General features: G+C 41.6%; 1 pseudogene; it reads right to left on the bottom strand.

Annotated features, from left to right (window-relative positions):
- Nucleotides 1–16,820, bottom strand: part of LOC136460478 (uncharacterized) — a 54,635-nt pseudogene extending 37,815 nt beyond the window's left edge.
- Nucleotides 16,821–23,928: the final 7,108 nt, after the last annotated feature.

Here is a 23,928-nt window from a genome sequence, read left to right as displayed (position 1 = left end):
ACATAGATTCATCATCTTTGTGAGATTGGGAGAGAAACCAAGTGCATTGCTTGAGTGATTGCATCTAGAGGCACTTGGTGTTAGTGTTTTGCTACGGATTTTGCTTGTTACTCTTGGCGGTTGCCGCCACCTAGACGGCTTGGAGCAGCGAGGATCATTGAGTGGAGGGTGGTAATTGTCTCCAACTCCGATCATGGTGATTATGAGGGGTTCTTGACCTTTCCCCGATGGAGAGCCAAAAGGTACTCTAGTGGATTGCTTGTGGCTTGTGTGATCCTCATCTTGTGTTGGTTGTGCGGCACTCTATTGAGGGTTTGGTGTGTGAAGCCAATTAGCGCGTGAACCTCCAAGTGAGTGAATCACCACAACGAGGACTAGCTTGTCGGCAAGCAAGTGAACCTCGGTAAAAATCATTATGTTCATCATTGATTTCGAGGTGATTAGTCTTCATTGTTATTCATCCTTGTGATTGATTGGTTCCTTCGTCTACATGGTGGTATAACCTTCTTGATCACTCTTATTACATTACCACAAACTAGTTGTCAAGCTCTTTAGTGTAGCTAGTTGTGAGAGCTGGCTTGCTTGCTTGGTGTGGCTCTTTAGTTAGCCTTTGAGAGCACACTAACATAGAGTAGCGTCATAGCTATTGTGTGAATAGATACTATCTAAACTAGAATTGTGGTAGGTGGCTTATATTTTGAGTAGGCTAGTGCAACACTTGCTTTGCCTCATAATTGTCTAACTATTTTGTTAAGTGTTGTTGTAGAAATTCTATTAGGCTATTCACCCCCCTCTAGCCATTAGGACCTTTCAGCAGGTGGCACGGGCAGAAGCGGCGTTGGCGGATATTGCGGCTAGGGCGCGGTTCAGCGGCTCGGGATGGCAAAGTCGGCGTGATGCGGGGCTACGTCAAGGCGGCGCTGTGGTTATATGAGGTGGCCCACCATGACAAATAAGGTAATGGGAAAGAAGTCCTGAAACCGCACATTTCCTATTGACCGGATGCTCCGATGGCAGCGACCGAACGCTGCCACCTAGCGTCCAGTCGATTCTAGAGAGGTCCAAAACCCCTGAAATCATGATCGGACGCGTCCGATCACAACTAACTAGACGCAGCTAGAGTCTGGTCCATCCTATCTCCATCGTCTTCACTCGATCGGATGTTGGAACATCATCTGACCGGACGCTGAACAGTAGAGTCCGGTCACTCCATCATAGCAGGTTCACCTCCTGTGAACTGACCGGACGCTGGACTTCAGAGTCCGGTGCAGTGTCTAGTCACTCTTCTTCCAGCAAATCTTCAAAGTCCTTCATGCTGCCTGTTCCCAATCAAGTCCCAACGTAAATAAAATCCAAATAAATACTAGTTGGGACTGATGTGAGTGACCTCTCTCAAACCCTCAATTTTTTCAAAATAATTTGCCTTAGGCTATAATTCTTTTTAAGAAATTACGCAATAAGAGGGCAATTGAAGATAAACGACAAAGCAACATTCATGCATATGCAATGCAATACTTGAAAGTAAATCTAGTTGCTTGTCAAGTTTGATCCAAGGTTAAACTTCTTCACACGCTTTATGGCGGTTATCTTAACCATGTTAGACAAGCCCTAAGTGCATTACCATAAAGTAAACATGTTGTATATTACAATACAATGCAAGGGACAACACAAGCTCATTTTCTAGAGAAGTTGCAAAAATCAAGAACATTGAGCTCATTCCGCAATCGACAAAAAGTCGCCTCATCTAGCGGTTTAGTGAAGATATCCGCCAATTGATCCTCGGTCCTTACACCTTCTAATGATATATCATTCTTTGCAACATGATCTCTAAGAAAGTGATGGCAAATATCTATGTGTTTGGTGCGAGAGTGTTGAACCGGATTATTTGCAAGTTTTACCACACTCTCATTGTCACACAAAAGAGGTACTTTTTCTAGAACTATACCATAGTCTAGCAAAGTTTGCTTCATATAAAGTATTTGTGCACAATAAGCACCTGCGGCAATATATTCCGCTTCGGCGGTGGACAAAGCCACACTATTTTGTTTCTTGGAGGAGCAAGACACAAGTGATCTACCAAGCAAATGGCACCCTCTGGATTTGCTTTTTCTATCAACTTTGCAACTGGCATAGTCCAAATCGGAATAGCCAATTAATTCAAATATAGCTCCTTTGGGATACCAAAGGCCAATGCTTGGTGTGTGCTTAAGATACCTAAGGATTCTTTTAACGGCAATCAAATGAGTTTCCTTAGGATTAGCTTGAAATCTAGCACACATACACACACTAAACATAATGTCGGGCCTAGATGCAGTTAAATATAATAAGCTACCAATCATAGAGCGGTAGAGAGTTTGATCAACCGTGTTACCTCCCTCGTCTAGGTCGAGGTGTCCATTAGTTGGCATTGGTGTCTTAATTGGCTTACATTCATCCATCTTGAATCTCTTGAGAAGATCATTTGTATATTTCTCTTGAGAGATGAAAATCCCTTCTCTCATTTGCTTGACTTGAAAACCAAGAAAGAATGTAAGCTCTCCAATCATTGACATCTTGAACTCCTTCGACATCAATTCACCAAACTCTTTACAAGAATCTTCATTTGATGATCCAAAGATGATATCATCAACATACACTTGACAAATGAAGATATATCCATCAAGCTTCTTGGTGAATAGTGCAGTGTCGACCTTCCTAATGGTAAAGCCCTTCTCAATGAGGAAGTCCCAAAGACGCTCATACCAAGCTCTTGGGGCTTGCTTAAGCCCATATAGCGCCTTAGACAACCTATAAACATGATTAGGATATCTAGGGTCTTCAAACTGGGGAGGTTGATCAACATAGACTAGTTCATTAATAAAGCCATTTAAAAATGCACTTTTCACATCCATTTGATATAATTTCATTTCATGATATGATGCATATGCATGAAGGATATGGATGGCTTCTAGTCTTGCAACCGGTGCAAAGGTCTCTCCAAAATCCAAACCTTCAACTTGAGAGAACCCCTTTGCAACTAGTCTTGCCTTATTCCTCACAACAATGCCTTGATCATCTTGCTTGTTGTAGAACACCCACTTTGTTCCAATGACTCTTTCACCTTTTGGTCGCTCTTCAAGAGTCCAAACTTCATTGCGGGTGAAGTTGTTCAACTCCTCATGCATGGCATTGATCCAATCTGGATTTTGAAGAGCTTCTTCTACCTTGGTAGGCTCAAAACAAGAGACAAAAGAGTGATGTTCAATAAATGAAGCAAGTTTCTGTGAGCAAGTCATTACTCCCTTTGATGGGCTCCCTATGATAAGATCTTGTGGATGAGCTTGAAGTAGAGGTTAATTTCTTCTATCAACCACTTGAGGGGGAGGATGTGGAGCATCAACCTCTTGTGCTTGTGTCACCATTTGCTCATGGGAGACATGAGTATCTTCATTTTCTACTCTCCCATCTTTTTCACCATCTTGTGGCACACTTGATGAAGAAGGTGGATTGATCACTTGTACATCATCTTCATCATCATTAGGCTTGATGTCTCCAACCGGAATATTCTTCATGGCCTCCCTTAATGGTTCATCACCTACATCATCAAGATTCTCATGTGCTCCTTAGGAGCCATTATATTCATCAAATTCCACATCATATGTTTCTTCAACCAAGCCGGTGGCATGATTAAATACTCTATATGCTTTGGACTTTGATGAGTAACCAACAAGAAAACCAATCTCACAATGTCTTTGAAACTTTCCTAGGTGTTGCCGCTTCTTGTAGATGTAGCATTTGCAACCAAACACCCTAAAGAAGGAGACGTCTGGCTTCTTCCCATTGAGCAACTCGTAAGGTGTCTTGCCAAGAAACTTTTGAAGAAATAGGCGGTTGGATGCATAGCATGCGGGGTTGATAGCTTCTACCCACAGAGCTTCGGGAGTGTTGTACTCATCAAGCATTGTTCTTGTAAGAGTGATCAATGTCCGGTTCTTTCTCTTAACTATACCATTTTGTTGAGGAGTATATGTTGTAGAGACCTCATGCTTGATCCCAACTTCATCACAATAGGCTTCTATGTTTGTGTTGTCAAATTCTTTACCGTTGTCACTTCTAATCTTCTTGAGCTTCACTTCAAATTCATTTTGTGCTCTCTTGGTAAACTTCTTGAAGTAAGATGCAACTTCGGATTTGTCATGAAGAAAGAATACCCATGTGTATCTTGAATAGTCATCAACAATCACAAGACAATAAAGATTTCCTCCCAAACTCTTATATGTTGTTGGTCCAAATAAGTCCATGTGAAGGAGTTCTAGCACTCTTGTGGTTAACATGAAAGCTTTGGTTGGATGAGTATTTGCAACTTGCTTGCTGGCTTGACATGCACTACAAAGCTTGTCCTTCTCAAACTTCACATCTTTCAACCCTCTCACCAAATCATTCTTCATTAGCTTCTTGAGTGAGCTCATCCCAACATGAGCCAGTCTTCTATACCATAGCCACCAAAGTGTTGTTTTGGTGAATAGGCAAGTCTTCAAATTAACATCTTTGGAGGTGAAGTCCACTAGATATAGGTTGTTGTATCTAAATCTTTTGAATATCACTTGATCATCATCCTTCTTAGATACAACAACTTCCTTCTCGGTAAACAAGCATTGGAAGCCAAGATCACACAATTGTCCAACGGATAGCAAGTTGAAGCTCAATGAAGCAACATATAGCATATTTGAGATAGAATGATCATTTGATATTGCCACTTTGCCCAAACCTTTAACTATGCCCTTTGAATTATCTCCAAATGTGATTCTTTCTTATCCATCTACTTCTTCATCTAGTGAGGTGAACATACGAGGATCACCGGTCATATGTTGTGTGCAACCACTATCAATAACCCAATGACTTCCACCGGTCTTATAGTTCACCTACACACAAGAGATCAAGCTTTAGGAACCCAAACTTGTTGAGGGCCCTTCACCTTCTCAACAAGTGACTTTGCAACCCAAATTTTCTTAGGCCTATTCTTGTTTGGAGGTCCTAAGAACATGACTTTCATCTTTCCACTAGAATCCTTTCTAAGCATGTAATGAGCATTGAAGGCAAAAGGTCTAGCATGCTTGGGCAAGGGTTGTGGTGGTGGAGTTTGGCACTCATGGGCAAAGTGGCCTTCTTGTCCATACTCAAAACATCTCTTTGGCTTTGGCTTTGACTTGTGTTGTTGTTGAGCTTGAGCCTTCTTCTCTTAGTTTGCCAAGTACCCAATGCCACTTCTATCCATCTTCATGACGGTGTTCATTAGTAGTTCACTTTGAAGATGCTTGCCTCTTGTGAACTTGCTCAATCCAATCTTGAGATGCTCTTTCTCCAATTTGAGCTTCTTGTTCTCTTCCTTGAGTGCATCATTATTTTTCTCTTCCTTGAGCTTCTTGTTCTCTTCTTTGAACTTCTCATTCTCAAGAATCAAATCACCATCATGATCAAGAGTTTCTAGCACTATGGTGTTGGTGGTTTTGAGCTCTTCAAGATCTTTCTTAAGCTTTTCATTGTCATTCTTGAGCTTGATATACTTATCATAACTATCGGTCTCAACCACTTGCTTGCCCTTGCTACTAGAACTTTGCTTAATGCTCTCAATGATCAAATCATCACATAATGTAGCTATATCAATCTTAACAACATTGTTAGTAGCATCATGTGGCTGATTGGATAAATATTCTTGAGCAATGACAAGATTATCATGATTATTCTTAAGAGTTGTATATTCTTCTTTTAGCATGTTGTGGCTAGTGACGAGCTCATTGTGTATCCTCTCAAGTTTATCATGTTTATCTTTAAGATCTTTCTTAGAAGATTTGAGCTCCTTGAGTTTGGATGATATAGCATCATTTGCTTCTCTAAGCTCAACACTAGTCTTTTCGGCTATATCACATTTAGCTAAAAGAGAATTATTCTTAGCTTCTAGTTTTTCATTCTTAGCTCTACTCTTTCTAATGATCTTAGTGTATTGATTTAGCAATTTAACAAGATCATCATAAGAAGGTGATTCATATTCATCATCATCACTATCGCTATCATCATTGCTAGCATGTTTATCACCACTACTATCATCATTTGATACCTTACAATCACCCTTGGCCATAAGGCATAGGTGTGTAGAGGATGATGGCGGTGGTGGCGGTGAAGATGATGAAGAGTCAATAACAATGGCAGCCACCTTCTTGTTGTAACTATCATCATTGGATGAGTCACTAGATGAATCAATATCCATGAGCCAATCACTAACAATGTATACCTTTCCACTTTTCTTCTTCTTGTGGAAGTCCTTCTTCTTACCATCTCTCTTCTTGTATGACTTGTTTTTCTTCTTGTCATTTTCTTCTTCATTGCTTGAGTCATCTTTCTTGCCCTTGTACTTGTTCTTTAACTTGTCTTTCTTGGGCTTGGTGTATTGGTGTGCTAGATGACCAAGTTCTTCACAATTGTAGCAATCCATCTCGGAGATTGGCTTCCTTCTAGAGCATGTGAAGAACTTCTTCTTGCCATCAAACTTGATGCCACTTTTGTTGAGCTTCTTTAGCATCTTAGCGGTTCTTCTCACCATGAGAGCAAGACTTGCATCATCAATTTCATCATCACTTGAGCTCTCATACTCAAGCCTTGCTTTGCCCTTCTCTTGGCTAGCTTTGAATGCTAATTCTTTTTCTTTCTTCTTAGTAGAGGATGAGCCATCTTGTGGTGTGATGTGCATGTACATCTCATGAGCATTGATCTTTCCCAAGATTTGTGTTGGTGTAGCGGTGGAAAGATCACCTTGATGAAGCACGGTCACAATATGGCCATATTTATTAATGGGGAGGACACTCAAGATTTTTCTTACAACATCGGATGATTGCATTTGAGTGAGTCCTAGCCCATTGACTTCCTCTACAAGAACATTCAAACTGAGTACATCCCATTAGCACATTCTTTAGGAAGCATCTCAAAAGAGTTAAGCTTTTTCATGACAAGATGATAGTGTATCTCACGCTCACTCTTTGTTTCCTCATGGAGCGCACAAACGTCTGACTATAGTGCATGGGCGTCCTTGTGGTTTCTCACCCGGTTGAACACATCTTTGCAAAGGCCTCTAAAGATGGTGTTTCGAGCCTTTGCATTCCATTTCTCATAATTCACCTCATTGTCTTGTAGATGTGTAGCATCTCAAGGTTTTGGGAAGCCTTGTGAGGCGGCTCTAAGTATTCCAACATCTAGAGCTTCTAAATATGCCTCCATGCAGATTTTCTAATATGGAAAATCATCCCCCTCAAAGATAGAAGGAGCTCCATCCCCGTGAGACATCTTTCTCTAGATGGTTAAGTCTAATTCGTGAGCACGAGGCTCCAACACCAATTGAAAGGATCAAGATACCCAAGAGGAGATGAATTGGGCTAATTCTAAATTTCTTTGCAATAATTAAGTCCTACTGTTAGCCCAATTGAACCCTTGTGCCTAGAAAGTGTTTCTAGTGATCTACCACACAAAAGTTTAGCAACCTATGTTCCAATTCTACTCTAGCATGGCAATTCTATGAATATAAATGACAAGAATTGAATTGCTCAAAGTAAATGCACAAAGTAAAGAGAGAAGGAGAAACGCGGCGATGTTTTGCTGAGGTATCAGAGAGTTGCCACTCTCCACTAGTCCTCATTGGAGCACCCGTGCAAGGGTATAGCTCCCCCTTGATCTGCGCAAGGATCAAGTGCTCTCTACGGGTTGATTCTTTGACACTCTGTCGCGGTGAATCACCCACAACCGCTCACAACTTGAGTTGGGTCATCCACAAGCTTCGCTGGATGATCACCAAACTCCTAATCACCACCAAGCCATCTAGGTGATGGCGATCACCAAGAGTAACAAGCATGAACTGTCACTTGACCATGGCAAGCATAATGAGAAGGGTGGATGCACACTTTGTTAATCTTGCTTTCACTAATGAGGGCTCTCTTTGGGATTCTCAAATCTCAATCACCTCACTAGGACCTTGCTCTTCTTGGCATTCTCAAAGGTGTTTCTTAGCTGTTGGAATGAGCAAAAGTACCCCCTCACACGAATGGAGGAAGTATTTATAACCTTGGTTGAAAAACGAACCGTTATGTGCCTCTACGGGGTGACCGAACGCTCCGATCAGTTCTCCCCGATCTCTAGTGTTAAAGTTGTGACTAGACGCTGGACAACGTCCAGTCAGCGTTGACCGAACGCGTCCGGTCATGATTTTCCCTCTCTAGAACCTTACTAGAGTCGATCGGACGCTGGCACCTAGCTTTCGGTCACTCACCTCTCAGCGTTCGATCACGTCCAGATGATTTCACCTTCCATTCACTTCTAACTCTCGATCATACATGAATGAAGTTTGCTCCAATGGATCTAAGGGCTTTTTAGGAGCTACCTAGTGCTAGATTTAGCAAGTGTGCACCACACCTAACTCACTAGACTCACCTAGGTCAAGCTACCCATCCATACCCCCCTTAATAGTACGACCAAAGGAAAAACAAAGTCCTAAACTACTCTAAGTGTCTCATCAACACCAAACGACACTTAGAACTAGTCCATCCTTAACCTTGTCGTCCATCCTTTGAAAACCGAAATGATTTCCATCGTAGGGGCATGACCACCATGATAGCCCAATTGATCTCCATTACCGTGACCTAACTTAATTGGCTCTACAAAACACACGTTAGTCACAGTAATCATGTATTGTCATTAATCACCGAAACCCAACTAGGGGCCTAGAAGCTTTCACGTTTGATCAACTTTAGGAAGCTCGATGGTCTCTCTTGGCGGAGATCCCGTTGTTTGGGTTTTTCCAAGTCCCGCCTGGGGATGCGGAGAGTTACCTGTGTGTGGTGGTGCTTTGGTTCTTGTGCCCGGTGTGCGGTAGTGGTGGGACATACCTATCATAGAACCATCCAATTTATAAGAGCACAAGTACAATAGCAATCACCGAAGCGATCAAACCATCATACTTGAGCCCATATAAACCCGGTAGTCCAATGAAATCATGAAGGATCTCAAACAACCAACATACAAACCAAGATCATAGAGATTCAACACAACCAGTCACATGTTACATCATAGTTCACAAATAGGTCTCATACATCAGAGTTTGAATAATTATTACAAACCAAGTTTGAAAGTAGCGGAAGCAAAGTAGTTTAACATCAACGTCACACGTAGTTTAATACAAAGCCAGTGTCATAGTCATCTCCAACCAAAAGCACAAAGGTGAGATGAAATATAGAATGACCATTGCCCATGGTCCTAGTCCTCATACACAGCAGGAGCAAGACAGTTCTTGCAGTAGCCATGAAACATAACGTTATCTGCAACAATGGGAATAAAACCCTGAGTACGAGAAGGTACTCAGCGAGACTTACCCGTCCAACTAATATACTAAGACACCAAGGAGCATGCAAGGCTTTATAAGTAGAGCTAGTAGGCATTATTTGCAGAAAAAACATAAGTTATCCAACATCTCTTTAATTGTGAATCACTAGTTATTAATCCTATCTCATACTAGATTAGCAACTATCCTATGCCAAACATGTTGGTACCATTAAGTCATCACAATAATAACCATATCTAGTTGAGTTCTTGCATAATCTCATAACCATCATTTCCATCATTTACTATGATGAAGTGTACTCAAGTCAAGTTCTCACTATCCGGGAGAGACGGCGATTCGAATCGATTCCTAACCAGCTGGGGAATTATTCCTAACACACACCCAGGCATACCAGATCATTAGTCGCCTTAGGTCACCTTTGGTACAACTCAGGAACTAAATCCGTGGGTACGACCAGCGCTGCACAATCAGAGAACCACTCTGCCAAGGGTGATCGGGACTCTAACCCTCCCTTGGGCTTACGCTAATGGCTCTCCGCACATCCTTACTACCATCCAGAGTGCGCACTTTTACCACTCGTGGTCCCAGCCTGAATTGAGCTACTCAGCTTCGCGGTTGGAACGACTTATCCGGCCAACTATGTGAGAGGCTGCGTTCAACATGACAAGATGACCTCCAGCGGCCGGTCCTTAAATGACACAGACGGAATCACTACAATACCACATATAAGACTCCGCCCGGTCTCCATTATTCAACCATACCAGGTTATGTTCCACGATAGCACCATATAGCCAACCGTGATCAAGTTATCACCTATAGCTCGCAGGTGACAGGAAATCACCCGACTTCTACCGGTCTAAGCATAGCTAAGCATAATACATGTTCCTAGACTTAAATAGGATTCATGGTAGATATTTCTGGTCAAGGAAAGGTAATATGCAGCAAGTGTTTCCAAACAACTCCTGTCACGTAATGCATCAATACGAATAACTTTAGGTGACATTAATAAAGTAGGGAGACTTATAATGCTTTGGGGCTTGCCTTTCACAAACGTCGAAGGCTGGTGATCGAGGCACTCGGGAAGGTGATTGGCTTCAGGCTCTCCTTCTCCAGGAACCTCCAGGTGCTGAACTTCCTGATGCTCCTCCTGCGGCTCGGCGTCGAGCTCCACTAGTGTGATTCCCTCGGTTGCACCTATTGCATGCATATGCATAAATAAGTACCATGAATGCATAAGATGGATCACGGAGGATGTGATAAGAAATGTACATGCTGCGACAATGATGTTAAGTAGCAAAATGATAACAATGCTAACTCCTTATTTACCTAGTAGGTGCATATCTCTTCTCTAGTTATTTACAAATTTCACACAAAGCAATATCTAAGTTACACATGACAGTTACAAGTTTATATCATAACTGGAGTTATATTTATCCAAATGACATGCAACAAGACAATTTGGAAAGCTTATGAAATTTCCCACAATTCACTTTCAGACCTCAAGGCATGATTCCAACTTTTACTAGGTCAAAATCACATAACAACAGAAATCTGTCCTCACAAGACAGAGAGCAAGCAAAACTGTGATCCAACTTTGAATGACTGTAACTCCTAAACTACTGGGCCAAATGCCACCAAATTTTAACAGGAGCTAGATACATAAGTTATCTACAACTTTGTTATTAACTATTTCTATAGAAAACATCATTTTGACTATGCAACATAACAAGCAACAGAATCTGTCCGGAAACATGTTAAATCGAATTATAAAGCGACAATATTTCTATTACATGTAAGCATTCAAAATTTGACACCACCAAGTACACCAACAGTTCAGGGGCATCAAATACACTCAATAAAACATAATGGCAAAGCCCAAACTATTTATTTAATTGCATTTATTAATTTATTTAGATAATTACGTTAAATAATAAACCTATACCAAATGTGCATAATAAATTCTCAGAAAATTACAGTGACCTCCAAGTGCTACCACAAGACTACTGTAAAAGTTTCATGCCATTTTACCAAGTAAAATATTCTTTACAAAAATGACAAGCTAGTAAGGTCGATTTTAGTGAAAATAATAAACCCTATAGAAAAGTGTCAAACAACGGATTATATATTTTTTTCTAGCTAGCGCATGTCAACACAAGACCAACAAACTTACAATCACAATTTTATCACTTTTCTAGCTCAAGATATCTATTTTACAAGTTTACTAACATTTAAAAAGCACTTATTTAAATACATTTTAATCACCAAGAGAAATACAAGAAACTGCACATTTCATATTTTTATAAAAAAACTACACTTCATAAGGAACACATCACAATTTGGTTCACAAAAATTGGACCTCTAGAACTCCACCTATGATTTTCCAAAGTAGGCATTCAAATCTGGACAAATGAACTATCTTTATTTGAACTGGGTCACTGTAGTGACCGAAAACAGAGCACTACGAGGCGGAACTCCGGCGAGGTCCGCGCGTGGCTCGGCGGCTTACCGTGTGTTTCTAGCGAACAAAACGGACGCGGTGCGACGGTGGGGTTACTGAGGAACTATGGCGGTGGCGGAGGAGGGACGTGGTGCACGCTGGGGCCGGCAATGGCGACGGCGGCGAGCTGTGCTGCTGCTGCGGGTGCTGCAGGTGCGTGCAAAGGCGAAGAGAGGAGGCAGACAATGAAATGAAATACGAGGGGTGACGGACGGACATAGGGGCGTGAAGTGGAGCGCCGAGGCCCGACGTGGCCTGGCCGGTCAGGCCGGCGGTGATGCGCGGCGCCACGCGGCTTCAAACTTCTGAAACCCGTCAGTTTTTACTGTAGCTACCGATTCAGATCAGCAGAGCGATACCGGCCTGACAGCATGATTTGGTGACGCTCGTTCTCCTAAACCATGAAGCAAAATCGAAAACAATCTAAATAAAAGTCGTAGACCTATATACCATCTTCAACTTCTATTAAAGAATCAATCTCTAATTCCCAACTAATACACAGTAATATCATGCCAAAATCAAGCCTGCGAAACTAGAATTCAGAGGACTTAGAAATTTCTAAGTGTTGCAAAACAATGATTTGTTGATTTTTGTGAGCGCCAAATGACTAAGCTATGCACAGATTTAGCTCAAGACCTAAACATAAAAGTTGTTGCCCTACTCAAATACTACAACTTCTCTTAAAGGTTCACTACCATGCAAAGACTCTATGACATAGTTCAAACTAGGTCAAACATAGTACTTTAAAATGATGACATACACCATATCAATGACTTAGAGACTAAACTAGACTTAGCCATGAATAACAAAGTTGTTCCTTATGCTATTCTAAACATGTTTAAAGCATTCACAAGGTTCCACACACATTCCATACTTTGATTCCATGAAAACCCTAACTTAAGTAATGTAATTAAGTAACACACATGAAATATAAGCTAACAAAGGTATAGCAATTGAGATGCTCATGCACATGCATGCTCATGGATGCTTATGATCATGCAATGTCAAGGTTAAATGCATGCTTAACACCGAGGGTGTTACAGCCCTTCCCCCCTAAAAGAAATCTCGCCCTGAGATTGCACGACCTACCATTCCACGTAGAAACTCAGATAAACCTCATGAAGATAGTCCTCACGCTCCCACATAGCGTCTTGCTCACTATGATTATTCCAAACCACCTTATAGAACTTGGTGACTTTGCTACGGGTCACTCTTTCCATTTCTTCAAGCACTTTAATAGGTCTCTCTTCATATGTCAAATCCGACTAAACCTTGATACTAGTAGGTTCAATAGCTTCTTTGGGCACACGAAGACATTTCTTGAGTTGGGAGACATGAAAAACACTGAATATAGCTTTCATTTCTGGAGGTAACTGGAGTTTGTAGGCTATAGGCCCTTTTCGTGCAATGATTGGTATGGTCCAATATACCTAGGAGCAAGTTTTCGCTTAACTCCAAACCTTTGTACTCTCCTCATTGGGGATACCTTCAGATACACATAATCTCCAACTTGGAACACAATAGGAATTCTCCTTTTATCTGCATAACTCTTTTGTCTTGATTGAGCGGCTTCTATATGTTGTTGAATGATTTGAACTCGTTCTTCAGCTTCTTTGACAAAGTCAATTCCATAATATCTTCTTTCACCAGGCTCAATCCAATTTAGAGGGGTCCTACACTTGCGACCATATAAAGCTTCAAATGGAGCCATCTTGATACTCTCTTGATAACTATTATTGTAGGAGAATTCAACCAAAGGTAACCAATCCTCCCATGAACCCTTGGAAGAAACCACACATGCTCTCAACATATCTTCCAAGATTTGATTTACACACTTAGTTTGACCTGCGGTCTGAGGGTGATAAGTAGAGCTGCGAATCAATGTGGTACCTAAGTACTTGTGCAGAAGTTCCCAAAAATGATTAACAAATTGGGGCCCTCGATCTGATACAATACTCTTAGGTACACCATGCAATCTGACAATTTGTTCTAGGTATAACTTTGCATATTGATGAGGTCAATACTGGACATTGACAGGAATAAAATGTGCAGACTTGGTGAGACAGTCAACAATTACCCATATTGAATTATGACCTTTTTGGGTGTTCGAAAGCCCAATAATGAAATCCATACTAATGTCATCCCATTTCCAACTTGGAATAGATAGTGGTTGAAGTAACCCTACTGGTTTCATATGAATGGCCTTAACTCGGCAACAGTTATCACATCTTGCCACATATGCTGCAATTTCTTTCTTCATTTTAGTCCACCAAAACCGAGTTTTCAAATCTTGGTACATCTTGCTGCTACCCGGATGAATGGATAGCTTGGAAGAATGAGCTTCCTCAAGGATTTGGTTCCTCAACTCCCTATCTTTTGGCACTACAAGCCGATCTTTAAGCCATAGAATATCATTCTCATCTAACCGAAAATGCTTACATACTTCTTCTTTCATCTTTCTCTTGATATGGAATATACCAACATCAGTCTTTTACAGCTCAATGATCCTTGACTCTAAAGAACAACTAACTATGATATTATGTAAGACTGCCAGATGCAATAAGTTGAAACCATCTTCCAACAAAGAATTACCATGGTACCTCCAACTTAAGGCATCGACAACTACATTGGCTTCCTCGGATGATAATGCACTTCTAGGTTATAATCTTTGATCAACTCTAACCATCTGTGCTGCCGCATGTTCAACTCTGGTTGAGTGAAGATGTATTTAAGGCTCTTGTGATCAGTGTAGATATGGCAAACATTGCCAAGCAAGTAATGTCTCCAAATCTTCAAAGCATGGACAACTGCTGCAAGCTCTAAATCATGTGTTGGATAGTTGACTTCATGCTTTCTCAATTGGCGTGAGGCATAAGCAATGACTCGGCCTTCCTGCATTAACACACATCCTAAACCAGTACCTAAGGCATCACAAAATACATCAAATGGTTTCTCAATGTCAGGCTGTGCCAATACAGGAGCAGTAGTTAACAAAGTCCGTAAAGTGTGAAAAGCTGCTTCACACTCTGGTGTCCATACAAATTTCTCATCCTTCTGAAGTAACCTCGTCATAGGTTTGGATATCTTGGAGAAATCTGGGATAAACCGACGGTAATATCCAGCTAGACCAAGAAAACTTCGGACTTCATGAACTGAGGTTGGGGCTTTCCAATCCATCACTTCTTGCACTTTGGATGGATCTACAGAAATTCCATTTTCTGATAAGACGTGACCTAGGAACGGTACCTTCTTCAACCAAAACTCACATTTACTAAACTTTGCATACAACTTATGCTCTCTTAGTCTCATCAATACCACTCTCAAGTGCTCTTCATGTTCTTCTGCCGTCTCAGAATAAATCAAGATATCATCGATGAACACAACCATGAACTTGTCAAGTTCAGGCATGAACACCATGTTCATCAAATACATGAAGTAGGCAGGAGCATTGGTCAATCCAAAGGACATGACTAAATACTCATAAAGGCCATACCTAGTGGAAAAAGCTGTCTTAGGTATGTCTTCTGGCCTAATCTTGATTTGGTGATAACCGGACCTCAAATCAATCTTAGAGAACACTTTTGCTTTTGACAATTGATCAAACAAGATATCAATGCGAGGCAAAGGATACTTGTTCTTGATAGTAACAGCATTGAGTGGTCGATAGTCCACACACATCCGTAAAGACTTGTCCTTCTTTTTCACGAATATGGCAGGACAACCCCAAGGTGACGAACTAGGGTGAATGAGACCCTTCTCTAAAAGTTCATGCAATTGAATCTTCAATTCTGCTAACTCATTGGGAGGCATTCTATAAGGTCTTCGAGAAATAGGAGCGGTACTAGGTAACAATTCTATCTTGAACTCTATCTCTCTATCCGGTGGTAACCCTGGCAATTCATCAGGAAAAACATCCAGAAATTCTCCTACTACTGGAATATTAGCAAGGGCCATAGGCTGTATAGCATTGGCCACATTATGGAGATTAAACTCCCTAGGAAAGGGTACTAGAAAAGCCTCATTATTCTTGAGATCCCTCAACATAACAGTTCTAGTCGAGGTATCAATAAGAACGCCATGGTTCTTCATCTAATTCATCCCCAAGATCACATCAATACCTAATCCCGGTAATACCACTAAGTTGGCAGTATACTCCCTTTCACTTATTTGGATGCGTACATCTCTAACTATCTGGTTGGTAGAAATGTTGCTCCCAGCAGCACTTATACAATAACCACCCTTTTCTACTACAACTATTTTCTGATCATGCTTGGATGCAAATGTTGGACTCATGAAAGAATGCGAAGCTCCAGAATCAAATAAAACAACTACAGGATGATGATTCACGAGAAACATACTAGCCATGACCACTTCACCAGAGGGAATCTCTTCCATGGTGGTATAGTGCACATGTCCCTGATGTCCACTAGAATTGTCCTGCTTCTGGTTGTTGTTCTTCCTAGGATATGGACAATTTCTTGCCCAATGGCCAGTCTTGTTGCAGTTCTAGCATGACATACCATTAGGTGGAACATTGGAGCTACTTTGTCCAGTGCTACCCTTAGGTAGAGCAACAGAATAAGCCTTGCGATATACTTGCTGGTTCTGACTTGGCTGTGCCTTCTTCTGGGGTGGTCTAAACTTTGGAGTGGGAGGGCGGAACTGGGGTCTCACATTGGTAGGAGCTTTGCACTGAGATACTCCTGCTTCAAAAGCTCGCTTGCGATTCTTAGAGGCTGTATAGATGTTGTTCTGGTTCTCTTGGGTTAGTGCATCACTAACAAACTCATTGAAGGTAGCACATTTGTTGTTAGTGAGCATCTTCATCAGCTTTGGGCTAAGGCCCCGCTTGAAACTAGCAATTTTCTTTGCATCTGTATCCATAAACTCTATAGCATACCTTGATAAATTGTTAAAGGCATGCAGATACTCTATCAAACTCTTAGTTCCCTGTGTCAGCCTCATGAATTCCGTATGCTTCATGCTCATCAGACCTGGGGGAATATAATGCCCCCTAAATGCAACCTTGAACTGATTCCATGTAATTTGAGCATCTCTAGGCAAAGTGGATCGATGATGACTCCACCATATGCCTGCCGGCCCATGCAACTGGTGCGATGCATACTCAGTCTTTAAGTGCTCGGTGAGCCTCAAAAGACAGAACTTCTATTCAATAGTATTCAGCCACTCATCTGACTACAGTGGTTCTTCTGCTTCATTGAAGACAGGAGGCTTGGTGTCGAGGAAGTCCTTAAAAGTACTGAACTGGTTAGGTTCAGGTCCCTAATGCTGATCTCTTCCATGTCCTTGTCTAGCATTCTGCGTGAGACCATGTAACACCCCAGGTATTTGCCACCAGTTAAGCAATTGTTTTGAGCTAAAACATGGTATATTAAGTGATGATGAAGATGTCAAGGTCAAACCTATAGAAACGAGCCCCAACCTAAACTTGGATATTGCACCTTTGCTCGCCTATAGACCCCTTTTCAAGATATATGCTTGGGTGGTGTTATTGGAATATCTTCATGTGTCTCACATCAATACCCATCTATATTGATTCATGGAAAAGTTTCATGAAGTTTGGAATCAAGAAGTCACATGAAATGACGAGTTGTCTTTGCTTGAATTATTTTATAAAGTGAATGGAATTCTCGATCGTCAACCAAATCTTGCAACCATGCCCAAATGACTCTAGATGAACTCTACAACAAAAGTCATGAAAGGTTCATGTTGGGCAAATGCCAAGAAAACGCTCCAATGGATCAAAAAGGATAATTTAAGCTTCATAGTGATCCTACTTTGGTCAAAGTAGAACAGTAGGTTCTATACTAGTTTTGAGGTTGGACCTTAAATGAAAGTTGTAGTCCATATCATGTAGAACAAACTTTGTTTTTGGACTAAGAGCTAGATCAGCTTGGAAGTAAGTCAAATCAAGGTCACAAGATCGAATTTTCCGGTGTTTTCAGCACTTAGAAATATTCTAAGTCTGGAGTTTTGCTAAGCATTGACATTGGCATCCCATGTTCTCGAGTTCTCGTTAAGTAACTCAAGTTGGTCCAAATACAAAAGTTGGAGCTTATGTGGTGGAGAAGAGCAGGCAAGAAGATGGCACTTGTCGGACTTCATTTTGCCCATCAATATGGAAAGATTGTTAATTGTTGCCGATACTTTGACAATGTCATATTGGCACTTGACTATTCCCTAATCTATAGCTCTAATGGCTGTGCACTCTTAATATGAAATGTAGAGTAGGCCGAGATTGACAACTTTTCTTTTGGGCCCAAAGTCTAATTCGGACCCGAGCTAGCCCAAAACGGCGTCCCACCTTGTCCACTTCGCTGCACGCCACGTGCTCGACGTTTTGCCTCCGTGGCGACCAGGCGCAAGCACCACGTGCCCACCTCCTCGCCGCGTGTCCCGGCCGCCCTGCCGCGCCCCTGCTGCTCCATAATGGAGGCTGAGATATCCCAGACGCTCCCCACTCCTCCCTGCTCTCACTCGCTGCCCTCGCTCACCCTCCTTCGCTCTAGAGCTTGCGAACGCCATGCATGTCCACCATGGCCGCCATGGAAGCTCCGGCTGTCGCAGCTGTTCTTGCCGCTCCCAGTCTCCTCACTCCCCACGAGCACCGCCCTCAGCTTCGCCGCCATCTCCTTCACGTCGTGCTCGTGCTCGCCGTCGCAAACCGCCACCGTGGCCGTGGAAGTTCCGGCCGCCGCCGCCGCAGCCGGCGCCCGCGCATGGCCAAGCCACCGTGGGCCACCTTGGGCTAAGCCGAGCAGCCCCGCGGGTGCGCAAGGGCCCCCTGGTGCTCCCTCGCCCCTCAGCCGCCGACGGCATGGCCTCCTCCGGCCAGAGCAGCGAGACCCCGACGACCTCCCTGTGCAAATCTAAGTCGAGGACCTCATGCGACAATTCGACGAAAGTCAGGGGCCTAGCTGCAATGTCATAGACTCATATGAATAGTGCCGTAAGGACTGGTTTGTAATTATTTTGCAGGAACTTTGGAAATTCATAGTAAATCGTAGAAAATTCGTAAAATAGTAATTGAGGACTTTTTGGAATCCTTGTGAAATTTTCTATGCAGTGGATCTATAATATGGCATGTTTTAGTTTAAATATTTTGCGGTAAAAATAGATTTGTGCAGTAAGGTTGTAATGCTAGTTGAATTTGTTATTTTTCATAACTGTAGATCTAGGGCTCCAAATGAAGTGAAATTTTTGTGGCATGCTACTCATGTGATAGTTGATGTGTGGTAAAAATTTCATAAGTATTGGATGAAGTATGAGTGAGTTATTGGTTTATCTTGCTCTCACGTGATTTCTTGCTTTAGCAACTTGTCTTTTTCATAGAGGTTGCTATACATATTCAAATGGAGTGAAATTTGTACAGTAGACTATTGATAGGATATGTGAGCCACTGTAATTTTTGTAGAATTTATTGTATACTTTTGGTATATGTTCATTAAGTCACCCTGTTATCTAAAATAAATTAAGAAATGCATTAAAAGAATTTAATTGGACATGGACACTAGGTTTTCTGGTGTTCTTTAGTCATGTGGGAAATGTTGGTAAAGTTGGTTTTGCCTAATTATGTGTTTGCAACATAAGTTAATATTTATTTTCTTGCAAATGTGGGTTTTGGACAGATCTGGGAACTTAGCAAAGTTCTTCATGATAATGTGCTTTGTTGTGAAACTTGTTTATACAAAAGTTGTAGATAATTCATGTATCTAGCTTCTATTAAAATTTGGTGTCATTTGGCCAAGTAGTTTAAGAGTTACAGCTGTTTAAAGTTGGGTTTCAGAAATGGCTGCTTTCTATCAATTGTAGACCAGTTTCTGTAAATAGATATATTTGACTTAGTTAACTTGAGAATCATGCTAAGATGATTAAAGATTAATTGTAGAAAATTTCATAAGGTTTCCATAATGTCTTCTTGGAAGCCATTTGGATTTGTGTAACTCCAGTTATAGCTAAATCTTGTAGCTGCTGTTTGCATGTCCAGAAATTGGCAGATTCCAATTATAGTGTTTGCTTGTATATTGTTAAGTGTGACTTATGCCTTGAATGATGACTGAGTTAGAGCACCTGAGATCTTGGGAAACTTGTGTCATGCTTGGTGTTGTTGTCTCCGTTTGCCATCTTAGCATGATTGATTGTGTGATGTTTAAGTTAAGCATCGCAAAGTACTTAAGTGTGTTAGTGTAAACTATGCTTGTCTTGCTTGCTATTTTGTGATGTGTCTCATGGTACTATTCTTCATATTTATGCACTTGCATATTGCATCTCATCTAGGTATGCTAGATGAACCACGTGAAGGACGTGATGTTGGAGCCAAACCCGAAGACAGTGTTTGATGGATCTATCCCGAAGATGAAAGGACTAAGCGAATGCTAGAACCGGAGATGTTACCAGGATGGTGCAAGCTAACTAAACTGACTTGTGGCGGATCCCAGGCAAGCCCCGGAGCATTATAAGTCTCCTAATTTATAAAAGAAATTCTTTCTATATATGAGTTATATATTGTTGCATTAAGTTGTAGGAGTTGATTGAAACCGTTGATGCATTTATTACTATCCTTGCCTACCTTATTACCTTTTTACCCTGTTAGGTCAGGATCGAATAACTGCTTAGCCTTGCTTAGACCGGTAGCGATCGGTGATATCCGGTCACCTACATTATAGGTGGTTACTGGAAGAATTTAGCTATGGAAAGAATGATATCCTAGAATTAACCATGTGTGATGGATAATTGGAGACCGGACGGAAAAAGTTGGAGGCAACCAGACAGGGTTCTGGGGTGCTGTTAGTTTCCGTCTGTGTTGATTAAGGACCAACCGTTGTTGGCCCTCGAGTCATGTTGAACGCATGCCTTACATTTAGCTGGCCGGATAAAGTACCTTCCGACCGCGAAGCTGGGAGATTTTTTGGGCTGAGTAGATTGCCCGCAGCGCACTGTGCCGGAGCAGGTGTGGTAGGACACGGGGGCGAGATGATAAGACCAAAGTGCAGTCGGTCGGCCCCCGGGTACATGTGGTTCCTAGCAAACTCAAGATTCCTGGAAAGTTGACTCGGTGATCAATATTTCACTTTAGCGGGTGAGTGAGGTTTGTGTAAGGAATAAATCACCAGCTGGTTAGGAATCGATTCGAATCGCCATTGCTCCTAGATAGTGAGCACTTGACTCGAGTTACTTCATCGTAGTAATTATTATGGAACAATGATGGTTATCTGGATGATATGGGATATGCTAAATCTAAATTGGTAACTGGATGTTATTGGTTAATCAAGTGATTGCTATAGTACAGGTGCTTACCTAGATGGATAGGTCATAATAAAGATGATGCAAAGTACTTAAAAATGGTTTCTTCATGATAGCTTATGCTTTTCGCAAACAAGTCAGCTAGCCCACTAAAGAAAGCCATGCATAATCCTTGGTGTCGCTTTATTTTGGTTTAAGACGGGTAAGTCTGGCTGAGTACATTCGAGTATTCAGGGTTTATCCCACCTTGTTGCAGGTGATGTTCTCGACCTATTGATGATGGTGGCTAACCGCCGGTGGGCTCGGTGATTCTATACTTACTTCTCATCTATATGCTTTTGTCGGATGATGTCACTATGCTAGCAATATATTTGGAACTTATATTAATGTAATCATTTGAAAGCTATGTTGTTTTCACTAATCAGTTTTGAAACCCAAACTTGTACTATTATTTGTTAACCCATTTGTAATATTATTTCCGCTGCAACCCTGTGTAAGTGATGTGTATTTGCTTAATCACGTGATCTTGGTTGTGATGTTGATTTACCGAGGTCTTTCGGGACACTCGGCGGACTACCGGGTTTATATAAGTGAAAGTATGGGTGTGTCAACGTGTTAGCGGGGACAACCGTACTTGATCTTATATAAATTGGGCGGTTTTGTCACAGCTGGTATCAGAGCGAGATTAAGCATAATACTGTCAGGTACATAGTTTTAAAAGCTAAGTTTTGGTTTTAAAAGGTCTATTTTAACTAAAACTTTAGCTACAGGCGAATTTGTCAAAACTTATTTGCAAAACTATGCTAGTGACATCTTCCTTTATGCCTAGTTAAGGACTATTAGGTGGCTATCTAAGTACTAACTTTGGGGGATGTACTTTATTGAAATTTTTACTTTCGTCGTCCATACGGCGTGCTATTGTATGGATGCCATTCGCTTGAATGGTAATGTATGGATCAATTGTCTCTACGTCTAGGTAAGTGTGAGTTGTGAGAGCATGACCGTCCAACTGTCGGTCTAAGGGAGAGTTAGCTGTGGCTACTGGAATATTTACATGTTACACACATGTATATATGAAGGTACTTAATTGCGGGTATATTTATCGGGTAGCTATGGATATCAAAGTATATACATCTAGGGATGTATATATGGAGAGTATCTTAGTTTACTGCTTTCATTGTGTGCTTATTTATCTCTTTGTGGGGATGGGCTGCAATGAATTTGCCTATAGGTACGCTAACCACGAATGCGTAGATGGAATATAGCTGACGACTAGCTATATATCGAGAGAGTACGTGTCATGCCACCGACATAGAACGTGATTGCCACCTTAGGCTGGCAATTTTGTGAGGATGAATAGGATGAGCATGCATCATGATTGTGCTTGTGCATAATTATGCTTCCCTTCCTTTGTTCTGAGTACTAAGTAACTTGTGATCGATGTATTGCACTATCTTCCTTGTGTGGAGTTAAACAAGAATGCCTTGTTCCATGTTGTTTGAATAGGAAGTGCTTGAGAAAAGTGTGTGCTTAGCCTTGCTAGAAATAATTGTGGTTACATGCTTAACCTATAATGTCCTCTAGTTTAGCCAAGTGGTGGGTATGTATGCTTGTTATCTAATTAGTGCCATAGTTATCACCCCTTTTGTCCTCGGTAAGCATACGAGTGTTGAAGAGCGCTATCCTAGAACCACGTCCAAGTTTTGGTAATCTCATGGTTGTCATTTTCAATTAAGTTCTCTCTTAGGAGCCTGAGCCTGTACATGTGGTTGCTAGCCCTTGAACGTTGCGCTACAAAGACCTTTATCCCTGCCTTTGCTTGACCTTCGACCCAAGCTTAGCCCCCTTCTTTGCTCGCATGTTTTGTGGTTGTCCCGCTCCTATGTGGGAGGACATTGCTCAAAAATCCTTGTTAGATCTCATTGCTCCTTCTTCTACTAATGATCTGGTGCAACGCTAATCGCTATCTACCCTGCTTTGGAACCTTTTTCTCATAGATCATGACATTGCCTTATCAACTGAATCCTTAGTCAGTGCCTTGGCTCTATCCCTTGAATCTTGTTTATTTTGTCTCCAACCTTCCCATGTCTCGGGATGTCTATCAGTCTTGGTCTCATGTTGCTACTCGACAAGACCAAATCTCATGTTAATCTTTATCTGGTAATCACTTGGGTGGACACAAGACGTATATGGAAATTCGGTAAGAAGTCCCCGGCTCAGTTGTCTTTGGCAATTAAGCTATGCTCTCTTGCGTTGTATTTTGATCTTTGGATCCTCTGCTTGTTAACTACTAACCTTGTGACTACCTTTGTTTGCTATCCCTCCTTTGCATAGTGCTTGCTCCTATGCAACCCAATTTATGCCATGTGAGATTTCTTGTGGGTTGTATGTTCAGTAATGGTACCACAATTAGCGATCTACGGTGCCGCGACGAAACCGAGAGCCTCCTGTGGGTGCACACACAAGGCTGTGCTGCTTGGCACGCGCTGGTATCAAGGTTTCTAGTCATGATCCATTATAGAACTACACCGATATGTTATTCTCACTTGAGCTCTTCCTTGGTTATCTCTCCTTATCATGTCAAGAGATCTATATGTCAAACTAGATGCAATAGGACTTCCTTCTGGAGTAGTCCAATGGTTAACCTTTGAAGAACAGGTCACTAACAGGAACATAAACAGACTACAAGAGGTGGTAGACAAGTGACTCTACTTGACGATCCCTATAATGATGTCAGTCATCTAGTGAGCAACTTATGCCATCCATGTTGGATCAGAAAGGTGCACCACACTTAAGGTTGAACAAGTTA

Source organism: Miscanthus floridulus, chromosome 6, assembly GCF_019320115.1.
Source record: "Miscanthus floridulus cultivar M001 chromosome 6, ASM1932011v1, whole genome shotgun sequence".
Taxonomy (NCBI): Eukaryota; Viridiplantae; Streptophyta; class Magnoliopsida; order Poales; family Poaceae; genus Miscanthus; species Miscanthus floridulus.
This window is presented reverse-complemented; position numbering and strand designations above follow the sequence as displayed.